The 23,920-nt window shown below is 44.6% G+C and overlaps 1 pseudogene across 1 annotated transcript; it reads left to right on the forward strand.

The window, feature by feature from the left end:
- LOC309543832 lies at positions 1-23,641 on the forward strand (annotated as a pseudogene). The gene is made up of 3 exons: positions 1-75; positions 13,670-14,166; positions 23,585-23,641. The product of its transcript is annotated as an uncharacterized misc_RNA (transcript).
- The last annotated feature ends 279 nt before the right edge of the window (positions 23,642-23,920 follow it).

The following is a 23,920-nucleotide window of genomic DNA, read 5'->3' on the forward strand; positions in this document are numbered from 1 at the left end:
ATGATGGAACAGGAAGGGGCCATCCCCAAACTGTTCCCACATGTTTGGGAGCTTGAAATTTACCAGAATGTCTTGGTATTCTGACGCCTTCAGATTTCCATCACTGGAACTAAGGTGCAAAGCCCAACTCCTAAAAGGCAACCCCACATCATAATCCACTCTCCACCAAATGATTTGGACGAGTGCACAAAGCAAGGTCCATAAAGACATGGATGAGTGGTTTGAGGTGGAGGAACTTGGCTGGCCTGCACAGAGTCCTGACCTCAATCCGATAGAACACCTTTAAGATAAATTAGAGCGGAGAGTGGGAGCCAAGCCTTCTCGTCCAACATCAGTACCTCATAAATGCGTTTCTGGGATAATGGTCAAACATTCCCACAGACACTCCTAAACCTTGTGGACAGGAATATCCAGAAATCCCACGATTACAAGAATGACCGCTTGAGAGATTTTCTAGTCAGGTCAAAGTTTAGAACCTCAACAATAGATGGTAAACATTCCTTTCTGAGTCCTAAACATACAGCTTCCTACCCATGTTTGGAATGCCAACAATGCTCTTTACTGATTAATAGACATGAACTTTATACATCTAACAACTGGGGTTAGTTACTCCATTAGACACTACACATCTTTTGTGATTTATGCATTAGGGTATTTATGTAAACTTAATTATATAGGGGGAATTAAACAAAAAATCAAGGACCAAGATGCCCAACACCGACATTCGATCCGCAAGTGACAATTGTCCTTGCTAGCTTCTAAATGTTGCGGTCACCCCCATAGGGGCCACTGGAAATAAATTGGCCTCCCTTAGCTGTTCAGAAGCTTCTGGCCTTGGTACCAGCTTCAGAAGAACCTCAGCAAAAGTCAAGCTCAGTCTAGGGGTGTCTTTAGAAGATCTTAGAGTGTAAGCTCTAACGAGCAGGGCCCTCTGATTTCTACTGTATTAAAGTGTATTGTATTTGTACTGTCTACCCCCCAAGTTGTAAAGCAATGCGTAAACTGTTGGCGCTATATATGTATATGTATATCCTGTATAATCCTTTATATCCTGTATATTAATAATAATAATAATTTATTGCACATCTTAAACGTTGGCAGAATACTAAAAAATCACAGGCAGGTCTTGGAGGACAGATTCTCAAAGTCCTGTTTCAGCAGTATTTGGCCCTTCAGTAGCAGTCTCAAAGCAATGCTGTATGTAGAGGGGACAGCAAGATAACCAGAGACTCACCGGAGCCGTCACAGTCCTTGCAGCAACCTCTGATGAATAAACCTCAGAAGAGCTTCTCACTCATAATGTACAAACATGTACAATAATAAAAATAAATAAATAAATAAATAAATTATGCTCGGTTCACACTGGGGGCGGCTTCAAATTTGCCCGACTCTGAAGCTGCCCCATGCAGCGTGACTTCAGCGTGGCTTGCAAACGACTTCTCTAATATAAGTCAATGCAAGCCGCTCCAAAGTCACCCCCAAGTAGTGCAGGAACCGTTTTCTATATGGGTCTCTCTCCCAAAAAGCCTTCTCTCTCTATCAATTCCCCTGGGTGAACAAGACAGCCTTTCTATTCCCTTAAACCTGAATGAGGAAAGATTGCCTTGATGGCAATCCCTAAAGTGACGTATTGCACTAGAAATGTGCCTGATAGTGGGATTATTGGTGTCACAATAGTGTTCCCCTATTCGGGTTCTTAAGGTGCCTGTGATGCAACCCACATACTGTAGGCTGCACAAACTGCAAGTACTAAGGTAAACTACAAAACTTGTATGATAGTTAATATATTGTTTCATAGTAAATTCCTCTCCTATAGCTGTGGAAACATAAGTCTTATCCGACACACCTAAATGGCAGTACCTACAAGTTTTGATGTTGCAGGGCTATGACAGCCAGGTGAGTTGGCATTTGCTGGTTGAGGAGAAAAGACCAGGTAATAGGAAATTTCCTAATGTTGGTGCTCGTCTGCTGGAAAAATGGCAACCTGCTTGAAGTATCTCCTATAAACTTTTGACAGTGTAGAGCAGATAGGCCGATTCTTTTTACTTATTTTAAATATTTGGTGGTACTCTTCAGAATAAATCATTACAAAAGTAATGGACCTGTTTTCATAACTCTAGAATTATGTGTTTTGTTTTTATGCTTTGATGTAACTGATAATAACACTGTGAAAACCTAATGATACACAGTGAACCAAAATTTAAACAAAATTTAAACATGAGTGAAGCAGCTGGTCTTGAGCCATATTAGGCCAAACAAAGTGAAATATGAATATTGCTATTTGGTAGACCGTAGGGTTGAGCGAACACGGACTGTATTATTCGTGTTCGTACCGAATCATTGGATTTTTGTTACCCGAACACGGACCCGAAAACTTTACTGTATGTTCGGGTAAAAAACTGTGTTCGATCATTTTATTTCCTGGTTTTGCATGCATTGGCGCGCTTTTCATGGCGGGCTTTCAACAGCCAATCAACAAGCGTTTAACTGGTGTGCCTAAGCCATCCCAGCCATGCCTACAAATGTATTAGTAGCTGTGATTGGCCGTCTGAAGCATGTGACCAAGTCTTTATAAGTTCGAGGCAGCGCCGCTGTGGCGTCATTCTGCTGTGTACTAGTTCAGGGACAGAGCACACATACGTGCTGGCTGCTGATTAGGGACAGACAGGCAGGCAAAACTCATTTGTGTCCGCATAGAATTGAGGGACAGGTCGGAATGTGTTAGGCAGGGCGAGTTGTAGGCATTTTAGGGAGAGAGTCTGCTGATTTTTAGGGTCAGTTTTCTACGATCGATTTTGCTGTGTGGGAGGGGTTTGCAGTGGCCGATCTACGATCTTATCAATCCTTTTAGGGAGAGAGTCTGCTGATTTTTAGGGTAAGTGTGTTCTACAAACTACAATCGATATTGCTATGTGGGGTGGGGTTTGCAGTGACCGATCTACGATCTTATCAATCCTTTTAGGGAGAGAGTCTGCTGATTTTTAGGGTCAGTGTGTTCTACAAACTACAATCGATATTGCTGTGTGGGGTGGGGTTTGCAGTGACCGATCTACGATCTTATCAATACTTTTAGGGAGAGAGTCTGCTGATTTTTTAGGGTCAGTGTGTTCTACAAACTACAATCGATATTGCTGTGTGGGGTGGGGTTTGCAGTGACCGATCTACGATCTTATCAATCCTTTTAGGGAGAGAGTCTGCTGATTTTTAGGGTCAGTGTGTTCTACAAACTACAATCGATATTGCTGTGTGGGGTGGGGTTTGCAGTGACCAATCTACGATCTTATCAATCCTTTTAGGGAGAGAGTCTGCTGATTTTTAGGGTCAGTGTGTTCTACAAACTACAATCGATATTGCTGTGTGGGGTGGGGTTTGCAGTGACCGATCTACGATCTTATCAATCCTTTTAGGGAGAGAGTCTGCTGATTTTTAGGGTCAGTGTGTTCCACAAACTACAATCGATATTGCTGTGTGGGGTGGGGTTTGCAGTGACCGATCTACGATCTTATCATTCCTTTTAGGGAGAGAGTCTGCTGATTTTTAGGGTCAGTGTGTTCTACAAACTACAATCGATATTGCTGTGTGGGGTGGGGTTTGCAGTCACCCGATCTACGATCTTATCAATCCTTTTAGGGAGAGAGTCTGCTGATTTTTAGGGTCAGTGTGTTCTACAAACTACAATCGATATTGCTGTGTGGGGTGGGGTTTGCAGTGACCGATCTACGATCTTATCAATCCTTTTAGGGAGAGAGTCTGCTGATTTTTAGGGTCAGTGTGTTCTACAGACTAAAATCTATATTGCTGTGTGGGGTGGGGTTTGAAGTGACCGATCTACGATCTTATCAATCCTTTTAGGGAGAGAGTCTGCTGATTTTTAGGGTCAGTGTGTTCTACAAACTACAATCGATATTGCTGTGTGGGGTGGGATAGGAGATAGGCAGGTGTCAGTGGTCCACATCCATTTTGCTGTGTGTGGGGTGCAGTGAACACAATCTTTTTGGGGTGCAGTGAACACAATCTTTTTGGGGTGCAGTGAACACAATCTTTTTGGGGTGCAGTGAACACAATATTTTTGGGGTGCAGTGAACACAATCTTTTTTGCCCACTGAGGAGGAGGGAGAAAAGTATTTTTCTATCAGGCACTGTGTGCAGCGTTTTTCCTTCAGCTGTGCTGTGCTGACTGATCATACACTGCTGTGTTCAGTTCACATGTGCTATTATTGAGTGGTTTCAAAAATCATACACTTTTTTTCTATTCCACTATTCAATATACAGCCTTGGGTTAAAAAAAAAAAAATAAATTGTGGCCTGCAGCAGAGCTGAATGATATTTGGGGTTTTTGGGGTTCATCTCATACTTCTGAAGATTTGAGGGTGCTGCCTGTTCCAAACTCCTCCTACTCCTCATCCAGCCTTTTAGGGGTACAAACAATAGTAATTGGGGCCTAGTGTGCTTCTGTACGTGTGAGATACATACACTTTTTTTGATCATATTTTCTATTCCGCTATTCAATAAAAACCTTTGGGGATCAGTTAAATTGCGGGATAGTCTGTGTTGGTACGTGTGAGATCCACCTTTCCAAGTTTTTGGGGTTCATCTCATACTTCTGAAGATTTGAGGGTGCTGCCTGTTCCATACTCCTCCTACTCCTCATCCAGCCTTTTAGGGGTACAAACAATAGTAATTGGGGCCTAGTGTGCTTCTGTACGTGTGAGATACATACACTTTTTTGATCATATTTTCTATTCCGCTATTCAATAAAAACCTTTGGGGATCAATTAAATTGCGGGATAGTCTGCGTTGGTACGTGTGAGATCCACCTTTCCAAGTTTTTGGGGTTCATCTCATACTTCTGAAGATTTGAGGGTGCTGCCTGTTCCAAACTCCTCCTACTCCTCATCCTGCCTTTAGGGGTACAAACAATAGTAATTGGGGCCTAGTGTGCTTCTGTACGTGTGAGATACATACACTTTTTTGGATCATATTTCCTATTCCGCTATTCAATAAAAACCTTTGGGGATCAATTAAATTGCGGGATAGTCTGTGTTGGTACGTGTGAGATCCACCTTTCCAAGTTTTTGGGGTTCATCTCATACTTCTGAAGATTTGAGGGTGTTGCCTGTTCCATACTCCTCCTACTCCTCATCCAGCCTTTTAGGGGTACAAACAATAGTAATTGGGGCCTAGTGTGCTTCTGTACGTGTGAGATACATACACTTTTTTGGATCATATTTCCTATTCCGCTATTCAATAAAAACCTTTGGGGATCAATTAAATTGCGGGATAGTCTGTGTTGGTACGTGTGAGATCCACCTTTCCAAGTTTTTGGAGTTCATCTCATACTTCTGAAGATTTGAGGGTGCTGCCTGTTCCATACTCCTCCTACTCCTCATCCAGCCTTTTAGGGGTACAAACAATAGTAATTGGGGCCTAGTGTGCTTCTGTACGTGTGAGATACATACACTTTTTTGGATCATATTTCCTATTCCGCTATTCAATAAAAACCTTTGGGGATCAATTAAATTGCGGGATAGTCTGTGTTGGTACGTGTGAGATCCACCTTTCCAAGTTTTTGGGGTTCATCTCATACTTCTGAAGATTTGAGGGTGCTGCCTGTTCCATACTCCTCCTACTCTTCATCCAGCCTTTTAGGGGTACAAACAATAATAATTGGGGCCTAGTGTGCTTCTGTACGTGTGAGATACATACACTTTTTTGATCATATTTCCTATTCCGCTATTCAATAAAAACCTTTGGGGATCAATTAAATTGCGGGATAGTCTGTGTTGGTACGTGTGAGATCCACCTTTCCAAGTTTTTGGGGTTCATCTCATACTTCTGAAGATTTGAGGGTGCTGCCTGTTCCATACTCCTCCTACTCCTCATCCAGCCTTTTAGGGGTACAAACAATAGTAATTGGGGCCTAGTGTGCTTCTGTACGTGTGAGATACATACACTTTTTTGGATCATATTTCCTATTCCGCTATTCAATAAAAACCTTTGGGGATCAATTAAATTGCGGGATAGTCTGTGTTGGTACGTGTGAGATCCACCTTTCCAAGTTTTTGGGGTTCATCTCATACTTTTGAAGATTTGAGGGTGCTGCCTGTTCCATACTCCTCCTACTCCTCAACCAGCATTTTAGGGGTACAAACAATAGTAATTGGGGCCTAGTGTGCTTCTGTAAATGTGAGATACATACACTTTTTTGGATCATATTTCCTATTCCGCTATTCAATAAAAACCTTTGGGGATCAATTAAATTGCGGGATAGTCTGTGTTGGTACGTGTGAGATACACCTTTCCAATTTTTGGGGCGCATCTCATACTGCCGAGGATTTGAGGGTGCTTCAGTCTGCCTCCTGCCTGTTCCGAACTCCTCCTACTCCTCATCCTGCCTTTAGGGTACAAAAAATTGTAATCGGGGCCTAGATTGTGTTTGTACGTGTGAGATACACCGTTTTGTAAAATTTCTCCTATTCCGCTATTCAATATACACCCTGTTTGAGGGTAAAAAATTAAATTGCGGGATAGTCTGTACCGGTACATGTGAGATACACCTTTTTAAATTTGTTTGGCGCATCTCCTTCTACCGCCGAGGATTGCAGGGCGCTTCAGTTTTTGCTCCTGTTCCCAACTCCTCCTACTCCTCTTCCTCATCCTGCCTTTAGGGTACAAAAAATTGTAATCGGGGCCTAGTCTGTGTTTGTACGTGTGAGATACACCGTACTATAACATTTTTCCTATTCCGCTATTCAACATACACCCTTTTGGAGTGTAAGAAAATTAAATTACGGCATAGTCTGTATCGGTACGTGTGAGATACACCTTTTAAATTTGTTTGGCGCATCTCCTTCCACCGCCAAGGTTTGCAGGGCGCTTCAGTTTGCCTCCTGTTCCCAACTCCTCCTACTCCTCTTCCTCATCCTCCCTTTAGGGTACAAAAAATTTTAGTCGGGGCCTAGTCTGTGTTTGTACGTGTTTGTACTTTTTCCTATTCCGCTATTCAATATACACCCTTTTGGGGTAAAAAACATTAAATTGCGGCATAGTTTGCATATTTGACTGTCAGATACACCCGTGCGATACTGTTGTTGTTTTGTTCCGCTATTCAATAAACACCTTTCTAGGGCAAGATCATAAATTACAGAAATATGAGGAGACCGCCAAATAGGGGCCGTGGCCTGGGTCGTGGTGCTGCTGGTAGAGCTCCTGTTGCAAGGAGAGGACGTGGTCGATCTGTGCCAGCTACACGCACAAGTGAAACACCTTCCACAAGTGTGAGATGGCGACAGAACCTGCAGCAGTATTTGGTAGGGCATAATGCGCCTCTAGACGTGATGAGGCCTGAAGAAGTACAGGCGATAGTAGATTGGGTTGCTGACAGTGCCTCCAGTTCCTTCACATTGTCTCCGACCCAGTCTACTGCAGAAAGGTCAGAGTTGGCACCTGCAGCCAATGTCCAACCGTCTTTCACCTCACCCCCTTGGAAATCAGGCAAGCAGTCTGAGCCCCAATCCATACAGCAGTCTCTTGTTCTTTTTGAGGACTCTGTCAGCAGGGTTTCCCAGGGCCATCCACCTAGCCCTGCCCCAGAAGTGGAAGAGATTGAGTGCAGCGATGCCCAACCACTTATTTCTCAAGATCAGTACATGCAAGGACCATCGCAGCACGTCTCCGATGATGACGAAACGCAGGTGCCAACTGCTGCGGCGTTCAGAATTGTGGAGACCGACAAGGAGGGCAGGGGTGAAGACCGGGTGGAAGATGATGTGGAGGACGATGAGGTCCTCGACCCCACATGGAATGAACGTCATGCAGGTGACCTGAGTAGTTTGGAGGAAGAGGCAGTGGTCGCACAGAGCCACCAGCAAAGCAGAAGAGGGAGCAGGGTGCAGAAGCGGAGCGGCCGTGCCCTAGACACTACGCCCGCTACTGCCCAACGCAGCAAGGGAACGAGCGCACCAAAGTCAGCTCAAAGGAGTTCTCTAGCGTGGAAGTTCTTTAGAAAATGTGCTGATGACAGGACACGAGTGGTTTGCACCCTGTGCAATCAGAGCCTGAAGCGAGGCATAAACCTTCTCAACCTGAGCACAACCTGCATGATCAGGCATCTAAGTGCAAAGCACGAGCTGCAGTGGAGTAGACACCTTCAAAACCAAGAAACGTCTCTGGCTCATCCTGCTTCCTCTTCTGCTGCAGTCTCAGCCGCTCCAGCCACATCTGTAGTGATACCGGCACCTGCCACCCCGCAAACAGAGGATCTGTCAGCAACACCACCACCTGGGTCACCAACCGTCTCCACAATGTCCCGTGGAAGCGTTCAGCTTTCCATCTCCCAAACACTTGAGAGGAAGAGGAAGTACCCAGCCGCCACTACTTTTCCAGGCAAGCCATCCCTTCCCTGCACAACCAAGTGGGGGGAAAAATCAGGTGTGCACTGCGCAACGCCATCTGTGGCAAGGTCCACCTAACTACCGATACGTGGACCAGTAAGCACGGTCAGGGGCGTTATATCTCCCTAACGGCACACTGGGTAAATGCAGTGGCGGATGGGCCTGAGGCGGATAGCAATTTGGCGCATGTCCTTCCACCACCGAGGATTGCAGGGCGCTTCAGTTTGCCTCCTGTTCCTAACTCCTCCTACTCCGCTTCCTCATCCTCTACCGCCTCCTCATCCGGACAGCGTAACACCTTCACCACCAACTTCAGCACGGCCAGGGGTAAACGACAGCAGGCAGTTTTAAAACTTGCCTGTTTGGGGGACAAACCACACACCGCGCAGGAGTTGTGGAGGAGCATGGAACAGCAGACAAATGAGTGGTTGCTGCCAGTGAGCCTCAAGCCCAGCCTGGTGGTGTGCGATAACGGGCGAAATCTCATAGCAGCTCTGGGCCTAGCCGGTTTGACACACATCCCTTGCCTGGCGCATGTGCTGAATTTGGTGGTGCAGAGGTTCCTTAAAAACTACCCCGATATGTCAGAGCTGCTGCAGAAAGTGCGGGTCGTCTGTGCGCACTTTCGGCGTTCTCACCCTGCTGCTGCTCGCCTGTCAGCGCTGCAGCGTAACTTCGGCCTTCCCACTCACCGCCTCATATGTGACGTGCCCACAAGGTGGAACTCCACCTTGCACATGCTGCAAAGACTGTGCGAGCAGCAGCAGGCCATAGTGGAGTTTCAGCTGCAGCACGCACGCGTGAGTCGCTCTAAGGAACAGCACCATTTCACCACCAATAACTGGGCCTCCATGCGAGACCTATGTGCCTTGTTGCGCTGTTTTGAGTACTCCACCAACATGGCCAGTGCCGATGACGCCGTTCTCAGCTTAACTATCCCACTTCTATGCCTCCTTGAAAAAACAACTCGGGCGATGATGGAAGAGGATGTGGCACAGGATGAGGAGGAGGAGGAGGAGGAGGAGGATGAAGAGGTAACATTCCCAAGGCTTTCAGGGCAGTCACTCGCAAGGGGCTCCGAGGGTGGGTTCCTGCACACGCAAACGCCAGGGACACAATTGTCCAGCAGGGGCACAGTTCTGGAGGATGAGGAGGAGGAGCTGGAGGAGGAGATGGAACCATGTTCACAGCAGGGTGGCACCCAGGCCAGCTCATGGCCATCACTGGTGCGTGGCTGGGGGGATACAGAGGACACGGACGATACACCTCCCACAGAGGACAGCCTTTCGTTGCCTCTGGGCAGCCTGGCACACATGAGCGATTACATGCTGCAGTGTCTTCACAACGACCGCCGAGTTGCCCACATTCTAACTTGTGCTGATTACTGGGTGGCCACGCTGCTGGATCCCCGTTACAAGGACAACGTACCGTCCTTAATTCACTCACTGGAGCGCGATCGCAGGATGCGCGAGTACAAGCGCACGCTGGTAGACGCGATGCTGCTGGCATTCCCACCTGACAGCGGGGCCACAGTGGAAGCACAAGGCAGAGGAGGAGGAGGAGGAAGAGGTCCCAACGCAACCAGGGCACCGCCAGCACCTCAGAAGGCAGGGTTAGCATGGCCGAAATGTGGAAAAGCTTTGTCAGCACGCCACAACAAACAGCAGCACCAGCAGCTCATATGGAACGTCTTAGCAGGAGGCAGCATTTCACCAACATGGTGGAGCAGTATGTGTGCACACGCCTAGACGTACTGAATGAGGGGTCTGCCCCCTTCAACTTCTGGGTCTCCAAGTTGGGCACATGGCCTGAGCTTGCCCTTTACGCCTTGGAGGTGCTGGCGTGCCCTGCAGCCAGTGTATTATCTGAACGGGTATTTAGCACGGCTGGGGGCGTTATCACAGAAAAGCGCAGCCGCCTGTCCAGAGACAATGTGGACAAGCTCACGTTCATTAAAATGAACCAGGCATGGATCCCACTGGACTTTTCCGTACCTTGTGCAGAATAGCGATGGATACCGACCTTACCCAGCCATTGTTCCATTTTTGCTCTTTCTCACTCTTTTGGGTTGTTCCCTCATTTAAAATTTGTGAAAAGAAGCAGTGTTGGCTACCTCGTCCTCCTCAGGGCCAGATTAATGTAGGGGCTATTGGAGCTGCAGCTCCAGGCCCCTACCTTTATATAGGCCCCGGGTTGGCCATATTCACTGTTACCGCTCTTCTGTCACTTGTAAACACAGAAGTCTGGCTTCTATGCTCGCTTCCCCAGGCAGCTCCCTCAGAACCTCCCCACACAGCTCGAAGACCGGACAAGGAGGGACAGTTGCCGATGCATGGATGTGTTTATGGGCTTTAGAGACAGCATCCCATGTGGAATTAGGCATGCATGGCTGCACCCTTCCTCCTCTGGGTGCATGTCAAGGCACGGCCCTTAAGGCCCTTCAAAATCCTCAGCACCAAGCCCATGATGCTCTTAATCCGGCCCTGGTCCTCCTCCACCGCCGCTTCCACCTAAACCGCCCATAGGTGTGCGCAGCCTATTGCATTATATTATATTAAATACACATGCATGTGTTTGCCTACATGTACATGGCCCCGATACATTACTCTCCCTGCTGGCAAAGAGAAATAGAGCAGAGCAGGTCCGAGGGAGATCTTTCCCATCTCCTCACTGGCAAACAGAGCGATAATGCTATGTGCCCTAGGTGATTAGGGTGTGCCCAGGTACACCTGGCACACCCTGTGCACACGCCTATGACATTTTGTTTTATTTTTCAGTTTTTTTTTTTTTGTTGTTTTAAGTTATTTCCCTATCCACATTTGTTTGCAGAGCACTTGCCATACTCTTAACTACGTTTTGCTGCCATTTGCAGCAGTCTAGCCCTTTCCATTGGTGTTTTAGAGCCATTTTAGTGCCTGAAAGTTCAGGTCCCCATTGACTTCAATGGGGTTGGGTGTCCGGGAAAAGTTCGGCAAAAGTCCGGGACACGGACCCGGACTTTTTTTTAAAGTTCGGCCGAACCCGTCGAACACGGACATCCAGGTGTCCGCTCAACTCTATTAGACCGCGCTCTCAACCACTGGTAATGAATAATAGTGTTCTATTATATAATAATGATAACATGTGTATATACTGTATAAAGGATTAGAAGAAAAATTGTCCATTATCACCAAAGTGCTCCAACATGGTGATGTGATCATAAATATCTCCAATGCTCAATTTCAGTATATAAGGTGAGTTTACTTATAAAATAAATGTAAAATTCAAAACCTACGTGGGTGTAAGAAGATGTCTGCCACTGCTTCATGTTCTGTCACATTAGGAAAGCTATTGGAACGCATAGTGGCCATGTTGGAACCAGTGGCGGCCGGCCGATAGGGGGCGCAGGGGCGCCGCCCCCCAAAAAGAAAAAGAAAAAAAAAACGATTAAAAAAAAAAAAGATTAAAAAAAAATAAATAAATACATTTTTTTGCCCACTAGGGGCGCCCGCCTCATTGTTGGCTATGGGGGGTGGGGTTTTACACCCGGCAGAGGCGCCGATTGGCGGCCTTCTGGGGCGTAACTGTGGCACAGAGCACTGCGCTACAACACACCCCTTTTGTGATGTTTTGGATCATGATTGGTCCAGACTCCAGCCTGGACCAATCATGATTCAGGACATCCATGCTGACCTCGTTGGGGGCGGTGCCGGTGTGTGTATCAGTCACTCACCGTCACCGCCCGGTCACCTTCCCGCCGCCGAAGAGGAGTCTCCAGTCCAGAGAAGAAGCCCGCGCCGCTCACCTTCCCGCCGCCCGCCGCAGAAGAGGCCGAGAGGGAGAAGCGCCGCTCACCTTCCCGCCGCCCTCCGCCGAACGAAGAAGAGGAGAGGGAGAAGCCGATCCCCTTCCCGCCGCAGAAGAGGCCAAGAGGGAGAAGCGCCGCTCACCTTCCCGCCGCCCGCCGCCGAACGAAGAAGAGGAGAGGGAGAAACCGCCGTGACTCACAGGGCTCCAGCCTCCAGGTAAGTGCACTGCTCTCAGTCGGGCACGCACGCTAAACTCTGCATTGGGGACATGTGTACACTGTTCAATGCATTGAAGGGGGCACGCACGCTAAACTCTGCATTTGGGACATGTACACTGATCAATGCATTGATGGGGGCACGCACGCTAAACTCTGCATTGGGGACATGTACACTGATCAATGCATTGATGGGAGCATGCACGCTAAACTCTGCATTAGGGACATGTACACTGATCAATGCATTGAAGGGGGCACGCACGCTAAACTCTGCATTGGGGACATGTACACTGATCAAAGCATTGATGGGGGCACGCACGCTAAACTCTGCATTGGGGACATGTACACTGATCAATGCATTGAAGGGGGCACGCACGCTAAACTCTGCATTGGGGACATGTACACTGATCAATGCATTGAAGGGGGCACGCACGCTAAACTCTGCATTGGGGACATGTACACTGATCAATGCATTGAAGGGGGCACGCACGCTAAACTCTGCATTGGGGACATGTACACTGATCAATGCGCATTGAAGGGGGCACGCACGCTAAACTCTGCATTGGGGACATGATGATTGTACACTGTTCAATGCATTGATGGGGGCATGCACGCTAAACTCTGCATTGGGGACATGTACACTGTTCAATGCTTTGAAGGGGGCACGCACGCTGGTCACTGCATTGGGGACATGTACGCTGGTCACTGCATTGGGGGCATGTACGCTGGTCACTGCATTAGGGATATTGAAGAGATACTGCAAGAGATTGGCTTGGAGTTTGCAACTGACTCATCTGTCTTTTTTGCTTACCATTGCTTGAGAAGAGGAAAGGAATTTGGTCAGGTGTTTGCTATTGTGCGTTTGCTAATGAGACTAGCTCATTAAGGTGTTACATTTGTTGCTGGGGAGGAGCTTGTGAAGGAGTGTGTGTATATATAGAGACAGACTCATTAGCTGGCCTAATTCATTAGCTACAAGTACTCCATTCAAGTACAACATTTTAAGTACAGTGAAGAGATATTGCAGGAGATAGTCAGGAGGTAGGCTGGAAGGTGGAAAAAAAAAATAGAAACAAAAAGGTAAGATTTGTTTGACTTAAATTTACAAATTTTTTTTATTATTTTTTTTTTCTCCTCCTTAAAATGGCAGACTTGGTTCAGTGCAGGAATTGTTGTGCATTTATTTCATGTTCCACTCTTTGGAGATTCGGATGCTGTCAGATCTGTAGACAATTCTCCTTACTGCAGCAGGAAATTGCATTTTTGAAATCAGAGATATTTAAATTATCTGTTAAACAAACTCCAGCTGGGACTGCTGCAATGCCACTGCCACAGAGGACCCCCAGAAATGGCAGATGGGTTACTGTAGGTTCTGGAAGACTTAGAGTGGTGGATAGAAGACATGTCCCACAGTCGGTGGTTCTCCATAATTCATTTGCAGCACTCTCAGAATGTAAGGACAACATGGATATGGACTCAAGCACAGAGGGTGAGAAACCATCGACTCCTATGTCTAATGTATGCAAGACTGCAGCCAAGGACAAAAAAGATAAAGTGAAATCTCAAAGGAAGCAGCTGTTGCTGGGTGATTCAATCATAAGAAGTGTGGAGCTTAAAGAAAATGGTTTTGTGAGATGTCTCCCTGGTGCTACTGCTAGACGAGATAGAAGATGTATTATTAATATTGTTAAGCAAGCAAAGCAGGAAGGGGACGTGGATGTTCTTGTCCATCTAGGGACAAATGACCTGGCTTGCAATGAAGTGTCAGAGGTGAAAAAATCTTTTATCACACTTGGTAATGACGTACAGGAGTTTGCATCCACCATTTCATTTTCTGAAGTTCTGCCTTTGCATAATGTTCTGAATGATAGGCAGAGGCGCATAAAGGAGTTCAACATATGGCTTAGTAAATGGTGTCAAGAGCAAGGATTTGGCTTTGTTTCTCATGATAGCTCTACTTGGAATAGAAAGGAACTGTACAAAAAAGATGGTTTGCATCTTTCTCTCAAAGGAACAAATGTGCTTAGTGAACAACTCCAAGAATTTGCGAAAGAGTATTTAAACTAGGAAGGGGGGGCAAAAGAGTGAACATACAAGAGTCCAATTGCCCCCCGAAACAATGCCAGAACAGGTCAGAAGCACAGAGGTTAAGAAATGATAAGCTCAGAGTCCTGTCTACAAATGCTCGCAGTTTAGGTAAAAAAATCAATGAACTTGGGTCAATAATGGCATCTGAGAATGTAGATTTAGTGGCTGTTACGGAGACATGGTTTAATGAAAGAAATGACTGGGACATAACCATACCAGGGTACTCTTTATACAGAAGAGACAGAGAAGGCAAGAAAGGAGGAGGAGTGACCCTGTATGTGAAAGATAGCATTAAATCTAACCTAATACAAGTTGGTGAGGCCAACATAGAGTCAGTTTGGGTTACGTTGCAGTTTGCTAATCATGCAGTAACTTGTGTAGGTGTGATATATAGACCACCTGGTCAAGTTAAAGAACTAGATGATCTACTAGTTGAAGAAATAGCTAAAATGACAATGAAAGGAGAAGTTATCATTATGGGAGATTTCAATCTTCCAGATATAAACTGGAAAACCAAAATAGCAAGTTCTACCAGGAGTACAGATATTCTAAATTCCCTACTGGGGTTGTCTCTGCAACAAGTGGTTGAGGAGCCAAACCGGAGGGAGGCCATTTTGGATTTGGTATTCACAAATGGGGATTCGGTATATGATGTCATTGTAGGCGAAACCTTGGGATCTAGTGATCACCAGTCAGTGTGGTTTAATATAAGAACTGTGAAAGAGTCACACCACACAAAAACAAAAGTTTTAGATTTTAGAAAAACAGACTTTTCAAAAATGAAATTAGTCATAAATGAGCCCTTATCAGACTGGAACGGATTACATGGAGTCCAGGAGAAATGGGACTACTTAAAAGGTGCATTATTGAAGGCAACAGAAAATTGCATTAGACTTGTCAGTAAAAGCAAAAAAAGGAAGAGACCACTGTGGTACTCAGCAGAAGTGGCCCAAATCATTAAAAATAAAAAGCTAGCATTTTGTAATTATAAAAAACCCAGAGCAATGAAGATAAGGAAATCTACAAGATTAGGCAGAAAAAGGCCAAGCAAGTTATAAGAACTTCTAAAGCGCAGGCAGAAGAAAAACTAGCTCAGTCTATGAAAAAGGGGGATAAGACATTCTTCAGATATATAAATGAAAAAAGGAAATTAAAACAAGGAATAACTAAATTAAAAACAAAGGACGGAAGGTATGTAGAAGAGAATAAAGGGCTAGCCGATTGCCTTAATGAATACTTCTGTTCAGTTTTTACAGAAGAAAAAGGAGAAGGACCTCCACTTGAAAGGATGACTAATGAATTGTTTGATGCATGTGTCTTTACAGAGGAAGACGTTCTAAGATTGCTGTCTAAAGTGAAGACAAATAAGTCACAGGGTCCTGATGAGATACACCCAAAATTATTAAAAGAGCTTAGTGGTGAGCTGGCAAAACCATTAACAGATTTATTTAACCAATCATTAGTAACAGGAGTCGTCCCGGAAGATTGGAAATTGGCAAATGTCGTGCCCATTCACAAGAAAGGTAGTAGGGAGGAATCGAGCAACTATAGACCAGTGAGTCTGACATCAATAGTAGGCAAATTAATGGAAACACTATTAAAGGATAGGATTGTGGAACATCTTAAATCCCATGGATTGCAAGATGAAAAACAACATGGGTTTACTTCAGGGAGATCATGTCAAACAAATCTTATAGATTTTTTTTGACTGGGTGACTAAAATAATAGACGGTGGAGGTGCAGTAGACATTGCATATCTAGATTTTAGTAAGGCTTTTGACACTGTCCCACATAGAAGACTTATCAATAAACCGCAGTCATTGAGCATGGACTCCCATATTGTTGAGTGGATTAGGCAGTGGCTGAGTGACAGACAACAGAGGGTTGTAGTCAATGGAGAACATTCAGAACAAGGTCATGTTACCAGTGGGGTACCTCAGGGATCTGTACTGGGACCAATTTTGTTTAATATCTTCATAAGTGATATTGTCTGGATTATTGGGGGTGATTGGTTCAAATAATAATAGGTAATTAAATAATAGAAAAAAAATGGATTTTAAAAAGTCATGTATATTTCATATTATGCATAAGAGATACTGAATGGTACAGCATGGCGTCCATCTTGTTTTTAAGGTGAAATAGAGTTCATATATGTATTCTTGCAAAATGTCTCTCACAAGCTTACAAGAGAGCATAGAATTTCAACAATAGGGTCTTATAATTTCAGCAGACATTTCTATTTTCTTTTGTCATAAATAAGCTGATACATTGACATCTCTATCAGATAACAGATGTTAAGGGGATGGTAGTGCCAGTCTGTCTATAAGTATTTAACAATAGACAATGGCTCAGTGTTTTTCATCAGACATTTTAAAATGAGAACTATATATGTTTTTATAGATACATTATTATATGTGTGTGAAGATATTAGCCATAATTATGTTATTATATTATGTAAGGCATATACATATATATTTAGGAATATTATATTATATTTTGGGTTTATATTCTCATAGTAGTAATCTTACTTAGAATACATTATTTTTAAGTGTAGGACAGATGTATCTCGTCACTAATTACCTCATTTCAGAGAAGTTTATGTCTAAGTGTTCAAAGATGTCGTAAATATTACCAACTTAGACGAAATGCCTGACAACTTTGGCATGGTCAAATAAGTAATGGCTATTCACTAGCTAGAGGTTAATAGGTCATCAGATAACAAAATGTTTTAATTATGTTAAATACAAAATCTAATGAATGGTACGATACTGCCCTCTGGAGACAAAATACCAGGTGCAGTCTTGAGATAATTTTAGATATTCCCATATAAAAATATTATATTGTGTTAAATAATATAATTATTGAAATGGCATTACTTGCCAAGGTGAATGATGGAGATACAGATGGATATTTATGTATGTACTGGGAGTTTGGACAAAGTTTTATATGTGTTTTATGTTTACTCTTACATATAGAGAAATCATCATTTAACTTTAGTATACCAAGTATTGGGTTAATTATCAAAAGAGGAGTGTCTCTGACCTCACCAGTTTAGGTATAGAATATCCCGACCAATTGGGATAATGTTTCATCCCTCTGGGTTTTACTTATGGTAATTTTTATAGCTCTTTGTTCTTACTGTATTAAAGACCAACCCAGATGAGAGGGAGACACACATTACACTGCCCATCAGACAATACACTTACATCACACACACCATTACATTACTCAATAGACTCATCCAGACATACTCCATTTTGTCCATCATTCATCTGAAACTTTGAGGGACGCCAAAGGAAACTCCTCCCTCACTGGCATCCATCTTAAGACTCTGGTAACCATTTGAAGCTAGCGGCCATCTTAAGTGTGGTAAATATGCCTTGCTATGTTATTTGATTTTATTCAACAATTGTTTATTCTTTCCTTATATGTTTTATATTGCATATTTAAGGGTAATAAGATTACAATCCCAGCCGTATAAACCATGGTAGATTTTTTTCTAAAAAGCTGATTTTTGTTTTTATACATTTTTATTAATATTAGATTTAGTGCATTATTTGCAATTTTAAGTCTTCCATTTTGCATGGCTTATTCTCACTCATCTGCAGTGAGTGACTTTCGGCTATGCATTACGCAGACCATTGTAGTCTGTTTATATAGAACGTTTATTTATGGCTTATGCTATACCTGGGAAGAAATGGTAATCTTGCTTTCATTTTGCTTTCACTTTCACTTTGTTTTACTTTCACTTTCATTATTGAGCTAAACATCACATTGCATTGATTATTTGAAGTTAGTATTTTTCTGTAGAGTTATCTTTTTGTGTCACTTTTACATGTCTTGAGAATAAAATATTTTTATATATATTCCATACTGTAGACTGTACTCACTAAGATTGGTATATGCTTTTAAAAAGAAATTAATCAATTAAAAAGAATTCACGACATTGATTTATGGCATAAGTGGAGATTCTCCTTTCGCACAGATCTTTGCTTATTAACCATAAATAAATACACTGCTATATTCAGAGCAGTATAAATATTCTGACATAAGTACGAGCGCGAGATATTTGTTATTAAATATTCTTACAATATTGCAAAAGGCCTAGATGGTAAGGTTTGTCTTTTTGTCTGATGACACAAAGATATGTAACAGGGTTGATGTTCCTGGAGGGAAACGCCAAATGGAAAAGGATTTAGGAAAACTAGAAGAATGGTCAGAACTCTGGCAACTGAAATTTAATGTGGATAAGGGCAAGATAATGCACCTGGGGCGTAAAAACCCAAGGGCAGAATATAGAATATTTGACACAGTCCTGACCTCAGTATCTGAGGAAAGGGATTTAGGAGTAATTATTTCAGAAGACTTAAAGGTGGGAAGACAATGTAATAGAGCAGCACGAAATGCCAGCAGAATGCTTGGATGTATAGGGAGAGGTATAAGCAGTAGAAAGAGAGAAGTGCTTATGCCGCTGTACAGAACACTGGTGAGACCTCACTTGGAGTATTGTGCGCAGTACTGGAGGCCATATCTCCAGAAGGATATAGATACTCTAGAGAGAGTTCAGAGAAGAGCTACTAAACTAGTACATGGATTGCAAGAAAAAACTTACCAGGAAAGGTTAAAGGACCTTAACATGTATAGCTTGGAAGAAAGAAGAGACAGAGGGGATATGATAGAAACTTTTAGATACATAAAGGGAATCAACTCGGTAAAGGAGGAGAGCATATTTAAAAGAAGAAAAACTATCCACAAGAGGACACAGTTTTAAATTAGAGGGGCAAAGGTTTAAAAGTAATATGAGGAAGTATTACTTTACTGAGAGAGTAGTGGATGCATGGAATAACCTTCCTGCAGAAGTGGTAGCTGCAAATACAGTGAAGGAGTTTAAGCATGCATGGGATAGGCATAAGGCTATCCTTCATATAAGATAGGGCCAGGGTCTATTCATAGGATTCAGATATATTGGGAAGACTAGATGGGCCAAATGGTTCTTATCTGCCGACACATTCTATGTTTCTATGTTTCTACGCTAGTCACTGCATTGGGAGCATGGTATGCTGGTCACTGCATTGGGGGCATGTACACTGGTCACTGCATTGGGGGCATGTATGCTGGTCACTGCATTGGGGGCATGTACGCTGGTCACTGCATTGGGGGCATGTACGCTGGTCACTGCATTGGGGGCTTGTAATGCTGGTCACTACATTGAAAGGCATTGAAAGGGGCATGTATACTGGTCACTACATTGAAAGGGGGCATGTATGCTGGTCACTACATTGAAAGGGGCATGTATACTGGTCACTACATTGAAAGGGGCATGTATACTGGTCACTACATTGAAAGGGGGCATGTACGCTGGCCACTGCATTGAAAGGGGGCATGTATGCTGGTCACTGCATTGAAAGGGGGTCTGTACTGTGGGGTTTGTGCTAGGGGGCCTGTACTTTGGGATTAGTACTAGGGGGCCTGCACTGTTGGATTAGTGCTAGGGGGCCTGTACTGTGGGGTTTGTGCTAGGAGGCCTGTACTGTGGGGTTTGTGCTAGGGGGTCTGTACTGTGGGGTTTGTGCCACTCTCAGTCAGTGTATCCCATAATAGGGTGTCTCTCACAGTATATCCCATAATAGGGCCCCTGCTCCCTATTATAGGATATACTAGTGCTGAGAGACCCCTTAATATGTGATATATTGGGAGAATTTGTTCACGCAAGCAAAATACAGGGGACAAAATGGGTGGAGTCTATAAGGGGTTGGGCTTCTGAGAAATGGGAGGGGTGAAAATAGAAGGGCGGGGTCTTGCGCCCCCCCATCTTAAAACTTCACCAGCCGCCACTGGTTGGAACACATGATGCATGCACAGTAAGTTGTTCTAGTCCATACGTCACTTCTGCTAGCAGAATCTGATAGGTAGCGCTATTCTGACAGAACACCGATACATCGATGGGCGGGAGGTGGTTAGAGGGGAGTGGTTTGACTGCACATGTTTACTGTCCCCCAAACACAAGTTTAAAGTAGCATCTCACTGTGTCCTATGATCCTCAGCATGAAAATCACACAGGCTGCAGGTGCCCTGTGTCACATCCACCTGGGATCTTGCAGTGAAGAGGGAACCCAGTTGCAGTGGAACAGCACTCCCTTACAATCACGACTCTCCAGAATCCCTGGAAGTGGGAACAGGGCCCCCGGGGGGGGGGGTCTGTGGTGGCATGGAGGCCTTTAATAAAGAGGGGGAATCAGTCGCCCAATCTGGAGTCAGGTCTGGCAGGTAATCAAGGAGTATAAACCTGAGGAAGAAAGGATCAGGAGCCCGGAACACAGGCAAATCAACAGCAGACTAGCAAGGAAAATAACCAAGCACTGACTGGAAGGTGTGCTTGGGGTTTATATAGGGAGCCGGGATCACATGACCTGCCACCTCCCACCAGTAGGTGGGGCAGACAGGAGCTTAAAAGGGAGATTAGAGACCCAGCGCCATCTTGATTTGCTTCAAAGACCCTGACCTTACTAGATCTGCAACTCTCCTCTCTCCCTCTATGTAAGACACTAAAACCGCATGGCGGCCGCCATCTTGCCACGACAGTGTGCCTGCTGCGGTCCCCAGAGGCGAGGGGAGGAGAAGGAACCACAGCAGACCCGGAGGAGGTGTCTCCGAGGACTGCAAGCACTGAGACTCTGTTGTGAGAATGCCGCAGGCGCCCAGACACAGGTGAGTACGCGGCAATGCCGTGACACCCTGTCACAATGTCACATGGCTTCTGGGGGTGCTGACTTTGTTATGCAGTAACACTCAGTACAGCCATAGCTTAATAAAGTCAGTCAGCATCCCCAGCAGCCATGTGACACTGTGACAGGGCACCTGCAGCCTGTGTGATTTTCATGCTGATGATCATAGGACACAGTGAGGACTCTATCCTCTGTTCTTCACTCATTGTGTTCCAATGCAGCCATGCTGTCCTCCTACTGCTCCCTGTCAGCTGCTGAGCCATCTGCCTCCTTACATGATCACTCTCTGCACCTGAGTAGAGGAGGCGGGAGCTGAGCAGAGAATCATTGTATCCCTCCGCCAGGCAAGGCAGTGGGTAGCAGCAGGGCCGTCTTTTCCAATGGGCATGCCCGGCGATTGCCCGGGGGCCCCACTTGCCAAAGGGCCCCACACACATGGTGGCAATTACTGTCCCCCACCAGGCCAGAATCCAGATTACTTAGTTTACCTAGTGGTCTAGGGCCCCCCCCCTTGTCCGCCGCCCCCCCCCCCCGTTGTTGTCCGCCGGTGGCTCGACTCGAGTCTGCACTGCCCACTGGTTGCTAAGGCCAGCTGATTGGCATCTAGCAACCAGTGACGTTCTGAGAGCAGACCCATGATGCACAGCGGAGGATCTCGGCTCGTCCTCCTCTCCTCTCCGCGCCTAGAAGACTGGCTCCACCCACCTCCTCCCTTCATGTGCAGCCGTTGTGAAAGGTAAGGCAGCCAGCCCGGCTGACAGGCTGCTTGATTTTCTTTCTTTTTTCACTCTCCATTGACACAAGAGACAACTACCTGGAGGATATACCTTACTATATATTAGTCCCTGTAATATGTATATAGTGAGGTATATATCCTCCACGTAGTAGTTGTACTCTCTTGTAGTATATAGTGTTCCCTGTAATGTGTATATAGTCTATATACATATTACAGGGACCAATATATACTACAAGAGAGTACAACTAACTACCTGTGGGATATACCTTACTATATACATATTACAGGGACCAATATATACTACAAGAGAGTACAACTAGGCTGGAGTATATACCTTACTATATACATATTACAGGGACCAATATATACTACAAGAGAGTACAACTAGGCTGCAGGATATACCTTACTATATACATATTACAGGGACCAATATATACTACAAGAGAGTACAACTACCTGGAGGATATACCTTACTATATACATATTACAGGGAACACTATATACTACAAGAGACTCTTGTAGTATATATTGGTCCCTGTAATATGTATATAGTAAGGTATATACTCCAGGTAGTTGTACTCTCTTGTAGTATATTCTCGTGGGTGATTGTGTAGGCAGGGGGCCCCAGTGCACTGCATTGCCCATGGGCTTATAAGGCTCTTAAGATGGCACTGGGTAGCAGCAGCCAGGACTGTATGGTAGCAAATCAACATGGGACTACATCCCATGTATACATGCGCCCCCAAAAATGAAAAAAAAGTCCCGCCACTGCACTCACCTATTACACCCCCAAGAAAGTAAAAATTAGGAAAAAGTTTAGAAAAACCTATTTTTTTTTTAACATGCAGAAATTAACTGTGATGCTGCCCAGGCCCCTTGTAGAGCTGATGGAGCTCGGGCCCGGTACAACAGGGCTGGTTGTACTGCCCTATCAGAGGCCCTGGGGACACCAGTCATTTTGCGGATCAATTGGAAGGTTTGATTCCAAAACCCCCTAATCCTGGGACACTACAATATAGTATGAAATAAGGTTCTAATAATGATTGGCTCTGTGTTCGAGTCAAACGTAAGTTTGACTCGAACATCAGCTGTTTGTGTGTTTGCTGAACACAAAAACAAATGGGGCGCTCAGTGGAAAGTTTGCCCACCAATGAGCGCCCCTCCCCATAATGCACTGCACTCTTGCAGTCAGGGGCGGATCCAGAGTCTAGTCTCGGGAGGGGCACTGCCAGAAAAAAAGGTGTTGCTTACAGAACTGTTTATAACGTATTATACGGTCCTAACCTAACCTTGTTTAAAACAGTGACGCATTTATAATTCCAGATTAGAATATTACATTACAAACAGACAAACATACAGGATACGTTTAACCACATATAACTTTATTATTACAAGAGTCATAAGCAGTTTGTATACTTACAACAGAATATTCACCGACAAAATATTCACAAAGTTAGGTGAAAAAAAAAACCATGTAGCAGAACCCAAACATTATCACTCTCCATTGTCTCAAAACACGCACAACAACAGAAACATTTTGTTAAAGTTAAATAACATTTCACAGAAAAAAATTCACATTTTACGGAAAAAAAAATCACAGAATTAGCTCAAGTCTTCGTTTTCCTTGTTTGGCAAACAGTTCAATAACTCGGTCACTATTCACGGGTATATCTCTATGAATGTAAAGAAGACATAAGCCATTTAACCGGTCCTCCGCCATTCGTGACCGAAGCCATGTTTTCACACGTCGGAGGGTTGAGAAAGATCTCTCTGCTGAGGCCACACTTACAGGCAGAGTTGCAAGGATAAGAAGTAAACCTCTGATGGTTGGGAAGAGGTCATGCTCACACAAGTCCAACACTTCCAGAACAGTTTGTGGAATGTCCTTCTCTTTTGCTAACTCACGTTTCCACTTCGTAAGCCAGAGACTTCTAGTAATGTCTCCATTATCTTCTGCTTACCATCAGCTAGAAGA

This window comes from Pelophylax lessonae (assembly GCF_965119305.1).
Source record: "Pelophylax lessonae genome assembly, chromosome: 1".
Classification (NCBI taxonomy): Eukaryota; Metazoa; Chordata; class Amphibia; order Anura; family Ranidae; genus Pelophylax; species Pelophylax lessonae.